Genomic DNA, 14,475 nt, shown 5'->3' with positions numbered 1-14,475 from the left:
TATTTTGACTAAACTCCTCCATCACGATTCCTCAGGGTCTACACAGGAGCTTAAAGTCCCAGGCATTGTAAGGACACTGGTGTCACTGCCCAGAGTTACGATAGGCCCGGGCTGGCTGACGGCGTCCGGGAGAAGCCAGCTATGGGAGGGAGAGGCCTTTCGTTCCACTCTCGCCAGCATCCACTGTAGGTACCACTTGGCATTTTCACTCTCAACTCTGAGTCCCAAGGCAACCTAGTGTCTCCCTACCTCCTCACTCCACAGAGAAGGAGCTCAGCTCAGAAGGGTTATGGAATCTCCTGAAGCCACATCGCAAGACAGCAGCAGAGCCCAAACTCTCCACCCAGCTATGGCAGAGGAAGAAGAGAAGGAGGTGTAGAACGAAGAAGCCTGGTTTTGGATCCTGGCTCCGCCACTTACATTAGCCAGTATTCCCTCACTCCTCCCCTCCCGTGTTTCTGAGACACCCAAAGGGAGAGGGCGTGCTAACACACTTGCCAACTGTGATGTCTTTCCCAGAAGTGGGACATCGGTCCTCAGCCCAGAGGGAGCCCCCATCATTTAGGTCTAAAGTCGAAAATGACAGTAACATGACCATCTTCTCAAGTCTTGGGGTTGGGACTCTTGTTAAAGAAAATCCGTGTTGATTTGGCAGAAGCCTGGAAAGGAGGCAGCCAGGCCCGCCCATCATAAGCAGTGCTTGTACCGCCTCAGTGCCTGGCCAACATCAGACCCAGGATGCGGGCTCACTTGGGAACTTCCAGACTGGCAGATCAGCCAGTAAGGACTGAAGAAGGGACACAGAGGAGATCAATAAACTCCACTGTCTCCTCCCAGCCCCACCACATTATTCCATCCCATGCCCCCTCCCCTCGCCCACTCTGGGGCTCTCCCACCCACCCACAAAGCCAGGCTTATTGCTGTCCAGTCCAGCTCCTTCCCTGCTCCATGGAGGTTCATATTCGAGGGACTCTGGGGGACAAGAGGGACAGGACAGCAAGGGGCCTTGAGCCCAGAGTCTTGCTCCACAGTCTGGACTTGGGGAGAATACCTGGGGGCCCTTCTCTCTTAGACTGTGTTCCCAGACTGTGGGGATCCGAGTTGAGTTTGAAGGTTAGATGATGGGCAAGACAGTTTCCTACCCCACTTGCCTTACAGCCCTTGGGTCCCACCCAGAAGTGCCGCCTGCTAATCTCCTGACCACCTGTCTCCCCAGACAGCCCATGAGTTGTCCTCTCTCCCACCACCCTCACCCCTCAGCTTCCAGACCCTCTAGCCCTAGATGGCAGAGTCCCAGAACCCGTGCTGGCTCCCCGTCTCACCACAGGCCCATTTGTAGCCAGAGGGGGTGGGTGGGCTATTTTAGGGCGGGTCTTGAAATGGCAACCAAGCAACCAAGTGAGGGAGAGGTAATGGGGTTTTAGATGCTTAGCCTGGAAAAGCAGGCAGGAAGGTGACCTCAGCAGTGCTCCATTACTGAGCCGTCTACAGTATCACCTGATTTAATTCTTACCACGGTCCTGAGGAGGTATCATTACCCACCTCATAGCTGAGAAAATGGAAGCTTGGTAATCATCCAAGTCAAACAGATGGTAAGTCACAGGGCTGGAATCTGACCCCAAGTCTGACTTTAAACACCTGCTCCTGACCACCATGCTACACGGCCTCTTACGTAGGAGAAAGGCTTCTAGCAGGAAGGTGGCTGAAGCTTGCTCTGCGTTGCTTCAGAGGGCGGAAGTGGGATGACAGTGTGGAAGTTACTGGGAGAAGGTTTGAGCCCAGGACAAGGAAGACGATTCCAGCAGGTAGAGATATGAGCTGCACAGAGGCAGGGAGCCTCTTGTTTCCAGATGTGTTCAAAACAGGAGCACGGCTTACTGTCTGGGAGAGAGGCAGAGACAATTCTTGCCTTTGGTAGCTTTTAAGATCCTAAGAGACTGAATATACAAATGGGCAGTGGCCAGACCATATATAAAAATAGAACTCTGACCCCCAATATCTGAAGCCACCAGCCCAGGAACTCACCCCTTAGCTAGAATAACTGGCCCAGGAAGCCGGTTAGAAGTCAGGCTTGTAGGAAGCGTGATTGCTGTCTCTAGCAATAGTCCAAGAAGCCCAACGATAACCTGCATAAACAATCAGCTCCAAATGCCCAGGACTGGATTAATAACGAACAGCTTCCCTAATTTTTGACCAACCAGAGAAAGTCAAATATACTCCCCTAGCCAATCACACAGGATGCCCCCCGTCGGCTCACCTACAGCTTCGCTCAGCCAGAGGTCTCCAAACAGGGCACACCTGAAGCCTTCTTTTTCCCACTATAGAGCTTTCCCACTCTTCTGCCTGCCTTTGAGTCCCTGCCAAAACCCAAGGCTGATGGCTGACTCCCTTGCAATAGTAAGCTCAGAATAAATAGCCTTTGCTTTTCTCCTTTGGACTTTGTTCATTTCCATAGTCCTTGCAAATGCTAAGGGTCAAATGTGTGAGTGTGTGTATGAGACAGGGAGAGAGATGTGTCTGTGATTTTATGTCTGTGTCCGATGGTGCATATTCAGTTACATACGCAGAAACCTCCTGTTATTCTTGCTTGGTGAGCCCTGCCCCTAGGCCCAGCTCACTGATTTTCTTGACCTTGGACAAGTCCCTCATAGCAGGCTCTGTTGGGGCCTCATGACGGATGTCACATCTCCTGGGCTCGTCTCTGATTGCAGGGTCAGCTGAGATGGAAAGTTCCACACGAGCTCAGATTTACCTGTGCTGACAGGGTCGGCCTCCGGAAGACCACATCTTCCCATCTGAGACCCCAACATCTCTGACCTGCAGGAGCTCAGCCTGCAAGTACAGGGAGTTAATTTCCACCCAGACCCAGGAAGCCTTCAACCAAGAGGATGGGAGCCAGCCGATAAATGCTCCAACCAACCTAGAAGACCCTGGAAGAATCCAGGCCCCATCAGAGAGAACACATTTTTCATTAGCATTCCCTCCTTCCCTGCCTCCTTTCCCCCACTCCTCACTCCTATTTGTTAGAATCACCTCCCGAATAAACCACCAGCAACTACATGTTTTTCTCAGCCTCTGCTTCCGGGGAAACCCAAGCCAGGATGCCACTCACCATCTTCAGACTTCATCTGCATCCTCCACAAAATAGGAGTTTGCAGACGCTGTGCCTCAGGGACTCTCCTGGGGGAGGGGGAGCTCCCACGGCTAGTGAGGTCCAGCCAAGGGCCCGTACCCTGTCCAGAAGAGCAGCTACCCTCAGCCGTCACATCCTGGGGTTCCATGTCAGTTCGCTTTTTCAAAGGACTTGTGCTTTGACTTGTTAGAAGACCACTGGGCAACTGGTCTTGAATATTCCCTCCAAGCCCTAGAGGCAGTTCTAGATAGGAGAGCCCAGTCCCCCAGGACACCTGCTGAGGTGGAGCCCCCTCATCTGGGGGGCATTACTGAGGCCTCCTCTCCATGGACATGCTCAGAGCCCTCTGCCTGTCTAGTCATAAGGTTACATCAGAAATACTGTATGCTAACACATATATATGGAATCTAAAAAAAAAAAAAAGGTCTGAAGAACCTAGTGGCAGGACAGGAATAAAGATGCACATGTAGAGAATGAACTTCGGGGGAAGGGTAAGCTGGGACGAAGTGAGAGAGTGGTATGGACATATATACACTACCAAACGTAAAATAGATAGCTAGTAGGAAGCAGCCGCGTAGCACAGGGAGATCAGCTCCGTGCTTTGTGTCCACCTAGAGGGGTGGGATAGGGAGGGTGGGAGGGAGATGCAAGAGGGAGGGGATATGGGGATATATGTATACATATAGCTGATTCACTTACTTTATTATACAGCAGAAACTAACACACCACTGTAAAGGAATTATACTCCAATAAAGATGTTAAAAAAAAAAAAAAAAAAAGAAGCATAGGGTTAGTATGTGCCCTTGGCTGGATAGTTCCAAAAAATTTCTGAACATTCCTATCTGGGATGGATTTCTTCTTCCCATAACAGTATCCCCCAGGCACCAGAAATCTCTCTGGTTCATTAACTGGTTGGTTCCCCTATAAATGTCAAAGCCACCCCTCTATGGGAGCCTAGCAATGTCTTTGAAGTGGCAGCAGCCATAAACAGGCTGGTGCTGCCTTGCTAACAGCAGGGCAGGGAGGTCTGGGAGACAGTTGGGCGACTTCAGCCTGCTTGCACTCTAATTACTCCCAGCTCAGCAAGAGGATGGCCCAGAGATGGAGGACAAGAAGGGCAATTGCTCACAGCCAGAGGCCCAGAAACAGGGAAACCTGTGGTGGGCCAGACCCCCTTTCCTGGGCAGCTGGAGAGATTTCCTCCCCTTTGTGCAGGTCAGAGCAGGGTTCTCTGGAGAGGAAAACCCGGCGATCAGTACTCCCAGCCAGTTCCCATCTGGTCTAGTCCACACAAGCGACTTCCTAGGCATAGATGGAGCTTGAGCCAAAGAAAACTCAGGGTCAGGAGGAAGGTGGGTAGAAAGCCCCTGAGTGGCTACAGCCCCTAACCCTGCCCCTGAGTTCTCGGAGGGGGTCTCCTCTGGTCCTTGGTTTTCCATCCATGGAATGAGGTGGACGTCCCTCTGAAAGTCACAGACTGTTAGGATAGCAGCAGCTCAGAGGTCTTCCTTCACTTTGACAAGAGGCAGGGGACTTGCTGGGCTGGGCTGTGGTGGAACCTACAGTGAGGGCCGGGACTCCCGCCCCTGCCCGGCGTGCCTCCACCTCCCAGCATGGACCCTCCTGAGTCTGACTCTGCCGGCCAGCTTTCTTCTTGCCAGACTCCTGCTCAGCCTCTGCCTGTTCAGCCAGCACTCCCAGGTCACTACCAAAAACTGGTTTCATGGCCCCTCTTGTTAACTCAAGGCATCTGCTCTAGCCTCTCAGCACCTAGCCTCTCAGGTAGGTAGGTGACACCCAAACCAAGGGACAGCACTATTACAAACAGACCTCCTTAAGAAGCTATTTCTATGTGAAAAGTGAATGGTGCTTTTATTTCACAATGTATACAAACATCAAATCATTACATGGTACACTTGAAACTAATATAATGTTATATGTCAATTATACCTTGAGAAAAAGAAGAAAGAAGAAAGAAAGAAAGAAAGAAAGAAAGAAAGAAAGAAAGAAAGAAAGAAAGAAAGAAAGAAAGAGAAAGAAAGAGAGAGAGAGAAAGAAAGAAACAAGAAAGAAAGAAAGAAAGAAAGAAAGAAAGAAAGAAAGAAAGAAAGAAAGAAAGAAAGAAAGAAAGAAAGAAAGAAAGAAAATGATCAGTGCTCTAGAGCAGTTTTTCAAACTGTTTTACCATGATCTACCTTAAGAAATAAATTATAGCCCAGCTCCCACAAGTATGGGTGTATGTTTATATAAAATTGAAAGCTTTCATTCAGTAATACTCATTCTTGTCACATGCAATGCACTCTGATGTTTTCTGATACTCTAGTCTGTTTCATCCTTTAACGTTTGTTGCAACTCTCTAGTCAGGGATCAGCAAACTTTTTCTGTAAAGGTCCAGTTAGTAACTGTTTTAGGCTTTGAGGACCATATAATCTCTGCTGCAACTACTCAAGGTTTCCATTGTGGTGGGAAAGCTGCCATAGACAACAGGAAAGAAATGGGCCCTGCTGTGCTCCAATAAAACTTTATTTACAAAAATAGGTGGTGGGCTGAATTTGGCCCGTGGGCCATAATCTAACCTGACTTCATGACCACCAATGTGTTAAGCCACAGTTTGAAAAACACTGCTCTAGGAGACCATTTCCCACATCTTTCCTCCTAACAGAAACCAAATTTCGTTCGGTGTGTACCTCTTCTCCATGTAGCACAACCCCCAGGGAGCTTATAAACTGTGACTCAGGAAAGTGACGGTTACTCCTCGTACCAGCGCTGGGTATTCATAGGTCAAACCAGCCCATCACGTCACTCACCCGGTAACCACTGTAGCTCCAGGGTGGATGCAGGACTTAAGTTGGCCCAATCAGCCTAAAAAGAAGGACAGAAAGTCTGTGCTTGGAGAGTGTTTTCCTTCTCCCAGATGATACCCAGGAGCATGGTGCCTGTTTCTCCTGTCATTGGGATTGGAGGATTGGGCCTATCAGGGTAACCAGTCTGCGGAAAAACCCAGTGCCGGGAATGACAGAGCGGAAAGATGAAAAGAATCTGGATCCCTGATTTGACCACAAGTTAAGCTGCTTTAAGTCAGTGCTTTCTATTTCTTGTGGCCAAAAGTACCCTGATACCAGGGCTGCCCGTCAGGGGGCTTGGGCACCCATCCACAGATGGAACCTTGTTCCATTCCAAACAGGTTCAAGCTTCTGGCGAAAGACCCATCCTCACTCTAAGCAGCTGAGGCCTCAAGCCTCCACATCCAAGGACCAGTGCCCCTCTCCCACAGGGGGACCCACGCTACAGAAACCAGTGGCCTTCAGGGCGTTGTAGGCTCTGAGTCTTCCCTTACACATGCTGAGAAGAATAGGTTGGCACACTCTGAAATCAGAACCAACTCACCTCAAATTTTTATTTGAAAAAATAAAAAGTCCTCCCATTAGCCTTCAGCTGATGAAAGACAGGTTCAGCAGGAAATTTACATCTATCAAATGGGCTATTATTGGGTAAGTAAACAAGGAGGCCATTAGATTGGGGTGGTTCTGATGCCTTGGTAGCTACATAAGGACCCCCCAGCCTAAATCAGAATCAATGTACTCAAACCTGAGAAAATGACACTTAGGGACAACCAATCACAAACAGCCAACTGAGCTTTCCCAAGTAAGGCAACTGCTTCAGTTGCAGCCAAGCAAATAATTTCTTCATTTTGCTTCAGCATCTTCTCTATAAAAAGTTTGCCCCTAGCTCCTGTCAGTGGTGTGCTCTTAACCACCCTTGGTTTTGTGCTGCCTGATTCGGATGGATATATGTTCAAATACGCTCAAAAATTTTTAATGTGCCTCAGTTTCTTTTTAACACAGAATAGAAACTCTTAATTTAAATGGGAGGTATCGGACATCCAAGCTGACTCTTCCCTTTGACCCGGGAAAGAGTTTCTCATTCAGGCTGCTAAGAGCAAGGGTAAAACAGAGTATTTAACACCACTGGATTGTGCATTCAAAAGATAATTAAAATGATAAATTTTATGTTACGTATATTTTACCACCAAAAAGAAAAAGGAGAAGCAGGGTAAAGAGATAAGTGAGGGGCTCTGAGGGCAACAGGGCAGGGGGGCAGTAGGGCAGGGAGACAGCATGTTGACATCCTACATAACCTCCTTAGAAAGGCAGCCATGAAATACTCCTGTGAGTCTGTTGACGTGACTTTATTTCCAGGAAGTCCTGGGTGGGGACTGGCTCTGGGAACATTAGGCTGATGAGCTGGAAATACAGGGAAAGGCCTGAGGCTGAGTCAGTAGCAGCAACCAAAGCCAGACCCTTCCAGTAGGCCTCTTTCTCCCACGCCCCAGGCTTCCACATCACACCCCGACCCCTACCAACACTGCCATGAACCGGGAGGCCAGGAAGAGCATCCTTTTTATTTATTTATGTATGTATGTACTTATTTATTTATTTATTTTTATTGAAGTATAGTTGATTTACTATGTCGTGTTAGATTCAGGTATACAGCAAAGTGATTCAGATAGATAGATAGATACCATTTTTTCATATTCTTTTCCATTATAGTTTATTACATGCTATTGGATATAGTTCCCTGTGCTATGCAGTAGGCCCTTGGTGAGTATCTATTTTATATACAGTAGTGTGTATCTGTTACCAATCCCAAACTCTTAATTTATCCCTTCTCCCTCGTTCCCCTTTAGTAACTATAAATTTGCTTTCTATGTCGGTGCCTCTATTTCTGTTTTGTGAATAAGTTCATTTGTATCATATTTTAGATTCCACATATAAGTGATATCATGTGATATTCGTCTTTCTCTTTCTGACTCACTTTACTTAGTATGATAATCTCTAGGTCCAGCCATGTTGCTGCAAATGGTATTATTTCATTCTTTTTTATGACTGAGTAGTATTCCATTGTATATGTATACCACATCTTCTTTATCCAGGAGGAACGATCTATTGGGCAATTACTGTCAGCAGGCGCCATGACAGGAAGGGCAGGGAGGATGGAGAGGACTAAGAAAAATGACAGGCTCACCAAAGCCCTTGACTTGTTTCCACCTCTAACTTGCAGGTTCCTACTAGGGCCAGGAGGAGGGAAAGTAGGAAAAGGGTGCCCAGGTCCCAGCCATCTGAGGCAGGGGCTCTCTGGTTTTACTCAGATACTGATGCTTGTGAAGAACATCAGAAAAAAGGGAGGAAGGCACGATCTCCCCTCGCTTCACCCAACAGCCCAGCCTGGCAAATGCGGGTCTCTAAGGGGATGGGCTCTGGTGTGTGAGCAGCAAGGCTGAGCTCAGGAAGCAGCTCTTCTCTGTTCTTGGTATTTGGGAGGAGAGAGGAGACGAGGTTAATAACAGTCGTCCCTTTCATCAACTACATCCCCACTAAGCAGGAGAAGGAGCCCTGTAATTCCCTATGTCCCCATAATGACCGGCTGTCTGCTCTTTCCTTCAGCTTCTACAGGCTGAACTGTAGGGGTTTCCCCTAAAAATGAAATTCCACCACAATATAACAAAACACTGGAGGTGGTCGAGATCTCTCAATGCTAGGCAAGTAGAGTCATGGAATTAAGGTGCCCTATTTCAGAAAGAAAGAAAAATAATTTTTCTGGTTCTGGGAAGGACCCATGTGGGATTTCCAAAGAAAGTAGGAATTTAGAGATAGCGTCAAGGGAGGCCAGCAGCTAGGCAAGACTGCTGGGGGGCAAGATCCATCTTCCTGCCCCTGATGGATAGCACCTCCTCAGCATGTTGACGCAAACACACACACACACACACACACACACACACACACACACACACACACACACACACACACACAGACTCACCCGAAGCGCTGCCCATCACTAACATTTTCAATTTCGGACCTGACAAGCCAGGCTTCCTAACAGCTGACCCAGTATCCAATCTTCCTGACAGAGCTTCATCTCTGACTAGAGCCTCGGCAATTTGTCCAGAAACGTACTTTAGGTGGGGGAGTCAGGAGACCAGAGGGACCAGGAGATGCACAGAAAATAGGAGATGAGATAGGGGGACTCCCAGCCTGGTCTCTCGTTCATGACAGTATGTATTGAGCTCCTGCTGTGTGTCAGGCATTATCCCCAATAACCCCATGAAGTGTCTATTCTTGCGGGGAGCAGGGTACAGGGTGGTGGAAAGGACGTAAGCTTGGGAATCAGCTCTTGGATTCAACTCTTGCTCTGCCGTACATCAGGTGGAGAAGCTGGTGGGCAAACAGATGATCCAGTCCAGGAAATGGACAGGCTATCATCAAAGCACTAGGTTCAGCGGCGGCCAAATGAACAGGCCCCTTGGAGGAGGGGGTGCTGGAGCCAGAGGCTGAGTGGAGTTCACTCAACAGACATGGAGAGAAGAAGCTCCAGCCAGAATAAGTCATGTTTATGACGGCAGAAAGACAGGCAGAGCCCGGTGCATTTGGGGGCAGTGCACAGGGGGCTATGGATTGGAAGTGGTGAGCCGCAGGAGTGAGGCTGGAGCCTGGGCAGGCATGCTGATACAGGAAGATTTCTTCTTGTGGATGATGAACAACTATTATATTTGAAGGAATCTTCAGCAAGGACGAGATGGATGAGCGGAGTCAAGTGTGGAGATGCTGTGTCAACCAGGAGGCTATGTCAGTAGATGGGGTGAGAGTGGAGAGAGCCCAGCCTTAGGTGGCAGAGGTGGGGTGGGACCATGGGACAGACTTGAGAAACTTGTGGGTGTGAGAGTAGGGTGAAGGGGCAGGAAGAGTAGCAGATGATAGAGGTTTGGAGAACTGTGTAGGAGTCGATGTAATTCACCAGTTCAGGGTGTGCAGGAGAAGGAATACGCATCTGTCAGGGTCCCCACAAGAAATGGGGAGGGACTCAAATTAGGATAGTGCAGGGAGAATTTTCTCATAAAAGTGTGTGTGGGCTTGGTGTAGGGGAAAGACAAGGGCTAGTGCAGCAACTTGGGGCTGGTAATGGCAGAGGGGAGGAGTTCCAGGCCAGAAGACAAGGGAGAAGACAGTTGCATAGACCAGAAGGAGACAGCCACGTAGAGGAGTTCTCTTGAGAGGTTCTGCGACCTTTTGGCCAAGGGACTGCCAACCCAGGTGACCGCACCGGGAGCATGCCAGAGGAATAAATGCCTAGTTCCATTTTCTTCCTTTCCTCCAGTGGTGTGAGGGCCCTACTAGCCAAAGCCAACTGGAGAGCAGCCAGCACAGGAGCCCATGGATGCCATTCCCCAGGTCAGCCTCCAGGATGCAAAGCAAGGCAAAGAAGTGGGGGAGTGGACCTGAGGAGCAAAGAGCAGATTCGAGGGGTGCAGCGCTCTGCCTGAGAGCAAGCCCCGTCTCTGCTGCTTGTCACTGTGTGGCCTCGGCCAAGTCACTGAACCTCTCTGATCCTCACAGAGAGGTTGGGCCTGAATACGTAGGAGTCATCAGTGGAAAGGTAGACACCTTGGTGTGGCCGCCATTTCCTAGAGAATGTGTAGTAGGGCAGAGAGACTGGGGACCTGGGGGAGGTTGAGGAAGGAGCCCAGGGAAGGAGCAACCAGAGAGTGGGCAACGTCCTCCTCTGGGCTCCTCAGCACTTATCCCTCAACCTCTCTCACTGGATTTTGTTGTCACTGTTTCCACGTGGCTCCCGTCAAAGTGTGAGCACCTTTGTCCCCACCCCCCAGCCCAACTAGGCTGACACCTCCTCAGTCCTCGTGGGTTGAGTGACTAAGTCAAAACACTGAAGAATCTGCTTCTGAGAACTGGGGGGCTGGTCAGTGGGCTCCAGGAGAAGGTAAAAGACAACCTGGGGTTGGAGTCAGGATCTCAGGCTGAGGAGTGACCCCAAGACCTTGCGTCCACTTGATGGACACCTACTAGGGATTGTGAGAAGGAAATCAGAATGGAGTCGGTTTTGGTAAGAGAGCTCCCTAAAACAGAGCCAGGAGGCCTCTGAGGAAGTGTGACTTATGCACGTCCCAGCCTGGGTGGAAGCTGACCTTTTGACCACTTAGTGTCCTGACAAAGACATCCAGAACTTCTGCCAGAAGCTCAAGATGCTTATCAGATCCTTACCCTAAAACAACCCGTGATGGTCTATCCCTGAAGGACAAATATTTCCTTTCTTGTGTCAGCAGGCAACCTCATGGTTTTTGCCTTTATAAGCCCCTGATTGTCTGTTTTCCCCAGAACACTTTTTCAGTTTTACCCAAATCTGTCTCCCAAATTGCAATTCTTAAGACCCCAAATAAAGTTCTTTGTTCTTGGCAGCCTTGATATTGGTTATTGTGCAATAGGATTACCACGTGACCGGCACTGTGCTCAAGACTAGAGGCTCTGATCTGTGCTCGGAGAGATGGCCACCAGGGTAAGCGTGACAGTTCCCCACAACAGAGCCGTCTACGTGGCCTCACTGAGCGCAGACCGTTGTTAGTGGGATGGGGGCCAGGGCGGCGGGGGTGGGGGGTATTAGGCAGGTTGGAAGGTGAGGGAAGTTGAAAAGCATCCTGGGAATGAGCAGAGCCTGATTTTGGAGGGAGGGGGGAGCGTGCAGGGGAATGTGCAGAAATGAACTCAGTTTACTGTTTAGTTTAAAGGGTTTTTTTAATTTAGTTAAAAATTCAATGCAAGAAGGAGTGAGAGACCAGATTCGGTGGGTAAGCAGGCAGGAGCTCATGAAGGAACTGAGTGCCCAAACTTGGACTTTTAATCAAGTTCAAGGCAATGGGGACCCCCGCAGGGTTTTGAGAGGAGAAGAACATAGTCAGGTGTGCTCTGGAGTGGACTGCTGCAGAGGGAAGGTTAGTAAGCGTCATCCAGATGGTCCTTATAATAATAAGTACTGTGAAAAGCTTCTTTGAGTGCAGCTTTTGTACTTGCAAATGCTAGCAAGGTCCCAACCCACCTGGCTGGGATGCAAAGTCCAGGTCCCTGGTGAGGGCAAAAACACGAAAAAGAAAAAATGAAACAGTTCATCTTCTCCTACCGGGAACCCATCCACCTGGAAGAGCTAACATAAGCACAAGACCCAACACAGCCCTCCTGCCCGCTCTGTGCTCTGCCATTAAAAACCCAAAAGGCTGCGGTCTGTGTGTTGCCGTGAGGAAGCAAATGGTTGTTTAGCAGTCCCTGGAAAAGAGTGAGCTCCGCAATCCCTCACACAGGATGAGCCATGGAAACACGTGGAAAGTAAAAACTCAGGATGGTCTGAACACGGCGATGATGGAGCTTCAGAGCAGACAGCTGCAGGAGCCACCTGCCCACGCAGCCCGTCAGGACACAGAGGCAGGGCCTCACAGAAAGGAAGCAGGTATCATTTCCAGCCGGTGCTGACTGAACAAGACGATACATGGAAGCTGCTCTATATTGGGTCATAAATCTGAGCTGGCCAATTTCCCACTGAAATAAGTCAGCTGCATCCTCCTGGAGAGCCCCGGGGGGCCCCTGGCCCAGTTCAGGCCCTGCATTACTCTCTTCTTCTCATTAAAGAATAATCCTTCAATTTCTGAAGCCGCAGAGAGTATGTGGGTGATTGTTTTAATATTATTCTTCAACCCATGTTGAGATAGTTCATTAAATGAAAGCAGTTAAATTAAAAACAAATAATTCTCTTGGTGGCATATTGGTGACCCTCTTCAGCCGAGGGACATTTTCTACTTCCCTCTATTTTTTTTCTCATGTAAGAGTTAGCGGCTGAACATAACTTTTCTTGAGAACATCTTGAGATCAGCAGGGTATGCAGCGGCACAGTTGAATCCTTTAAAGTAGGGGTTCTTGGGAAGCACAGCCAGCCGGGGGTCACTACTCGACCCGAGGGCATGGGCCAGCTGCAAATCACCAGAGACAGAGCTCTGCCCCTTGTCTACCCTCAGGAAGAAGGAAACCCCAGCCCCGCTTCAAGCTGCCCTGCCTAGAGATGGAAAAAGACCTAGTGCTGGATTAGGAACAGGCAGGAACAGAGGCTACCTGTGGCAACGTGAGAAGAGTCATTATCAAGTCTTAAATCAGAAAATGGTAGGAGCAGAAAAAGACGTGTGGCTCTCCTTAACCCAACTTCCTCTATCTTCCTCCACCTTTCTGTGTTAGTTTCTGATGTACAGCAAAGTGTATACATATTCTTTTTCATATCCTTTTCCATGATGGTTTACTACAGGACAGTGACTATAGTTCCCTGTGCTATACAGTAGGACCCTGTTGTTTACCTATTTTATATATAGTAGTGTGCATGTTAATACCAAACTCCTAATTTATCCCTCCCCACTCTTTCCCTTTTGATAACCATAAATTTGTTTTCTATGTCTGTGCATCTGTTTCTGTTTTGTAACTAAGTTCATTTGTATCGTATTTTAGATTCCACATATAAGTGATATCATGTGATATTTGTCTTTCTCTTTCTGATTTTCTTCACTTAGTATGATCATCTCTAGGTCCATTCATGTCACCTCAAATGGCATTATTTCATTCTTTTTTTAATGGCTAATAGTCCATTGTATATATATCTAACACCTTCTTTATCCATTCATCTGTTGATGGACATTTAGGTTGCTTCCATGTCCTGGTATTGTAAATAGTGCTGTTATGAACATTGGGGTACATGTACTTTTTGAATTAGACTTTTGTCCGGATACATGCCCAGGAGCGGGATTGCTGTATCATATGGCAAATCTATTTTTAGTTTTTTAAGGAACCTCCATACTCTGCCCTCATTCTTATTGGGAAAAACAAACAAAGAAGGAAATCCTGCCTATGATTATAAACTAATTCAGGAAAGTCAAATGATTTCATTCCATACGCCAATGCTGACTGATTATAATGGCTGCCTAGAGGAATGTGTTGAAACTGGGTCTGAAGTCATCTCTGGGCTCCGTGGGAGAGAGCGCCAGCACTGATGGGTGATGTCTGTCATGCGTACAGGATGGGAAACTGTTGGCACACGTGCCATGTATTTTCTAATCACGGGACTCTATTCAGAAATAATCCATTTATACTGGATTTATCCTGGAAAATATCAATGAGATAACAGCTGAAGGCTCAGGATCAAGGGAGTTTCAACTCCTAGTAGGAGGCCCCAGTTGTGTTTATGTCTCTAATCACAGAAATGAATTCGAGCAGTACATTTAGCCTCCTGGTTCAGGTCAACACGTTGGAATTACAGTTCTTCCTCTGAGAGCTATAGATTGTTGGTGCTATGACTCATCAACGTTTTCCCCAGCTCTAGTGATTCATGAAATAAACTGCTTAAAACAAACAAACAAACAAACAAAAAACCTTTTGGCAAAGAGGTCAGGGCTGAGCCTTGGAAAGGCTGCCCAGGAACCTTGCCCCCTGGACTGCCAGTCCTTTCTAGGGAGGTGGCCCCCTGGG

The sequence above is a fragment of the Eschrichtius robustus genome, chromosome 3, assembly GCF_028021215.1.
Source record: "Eschrichtius robustus isolate mEscRob2 chromosome 3, mEscRob2.pri, whole genome shotgun sequence".
Lineage (NCBI taxonomy): Eukaryota > Metazoa > Chordata > Mammalia > Artiodactyla > Eschrichtiidae > Eschrichtius > Eschrichtius robustus.
The sequence above is the reverse complement of the archived record's forward strand: the minus strand, read 5'-3'. Positions refer to the sequence as shown.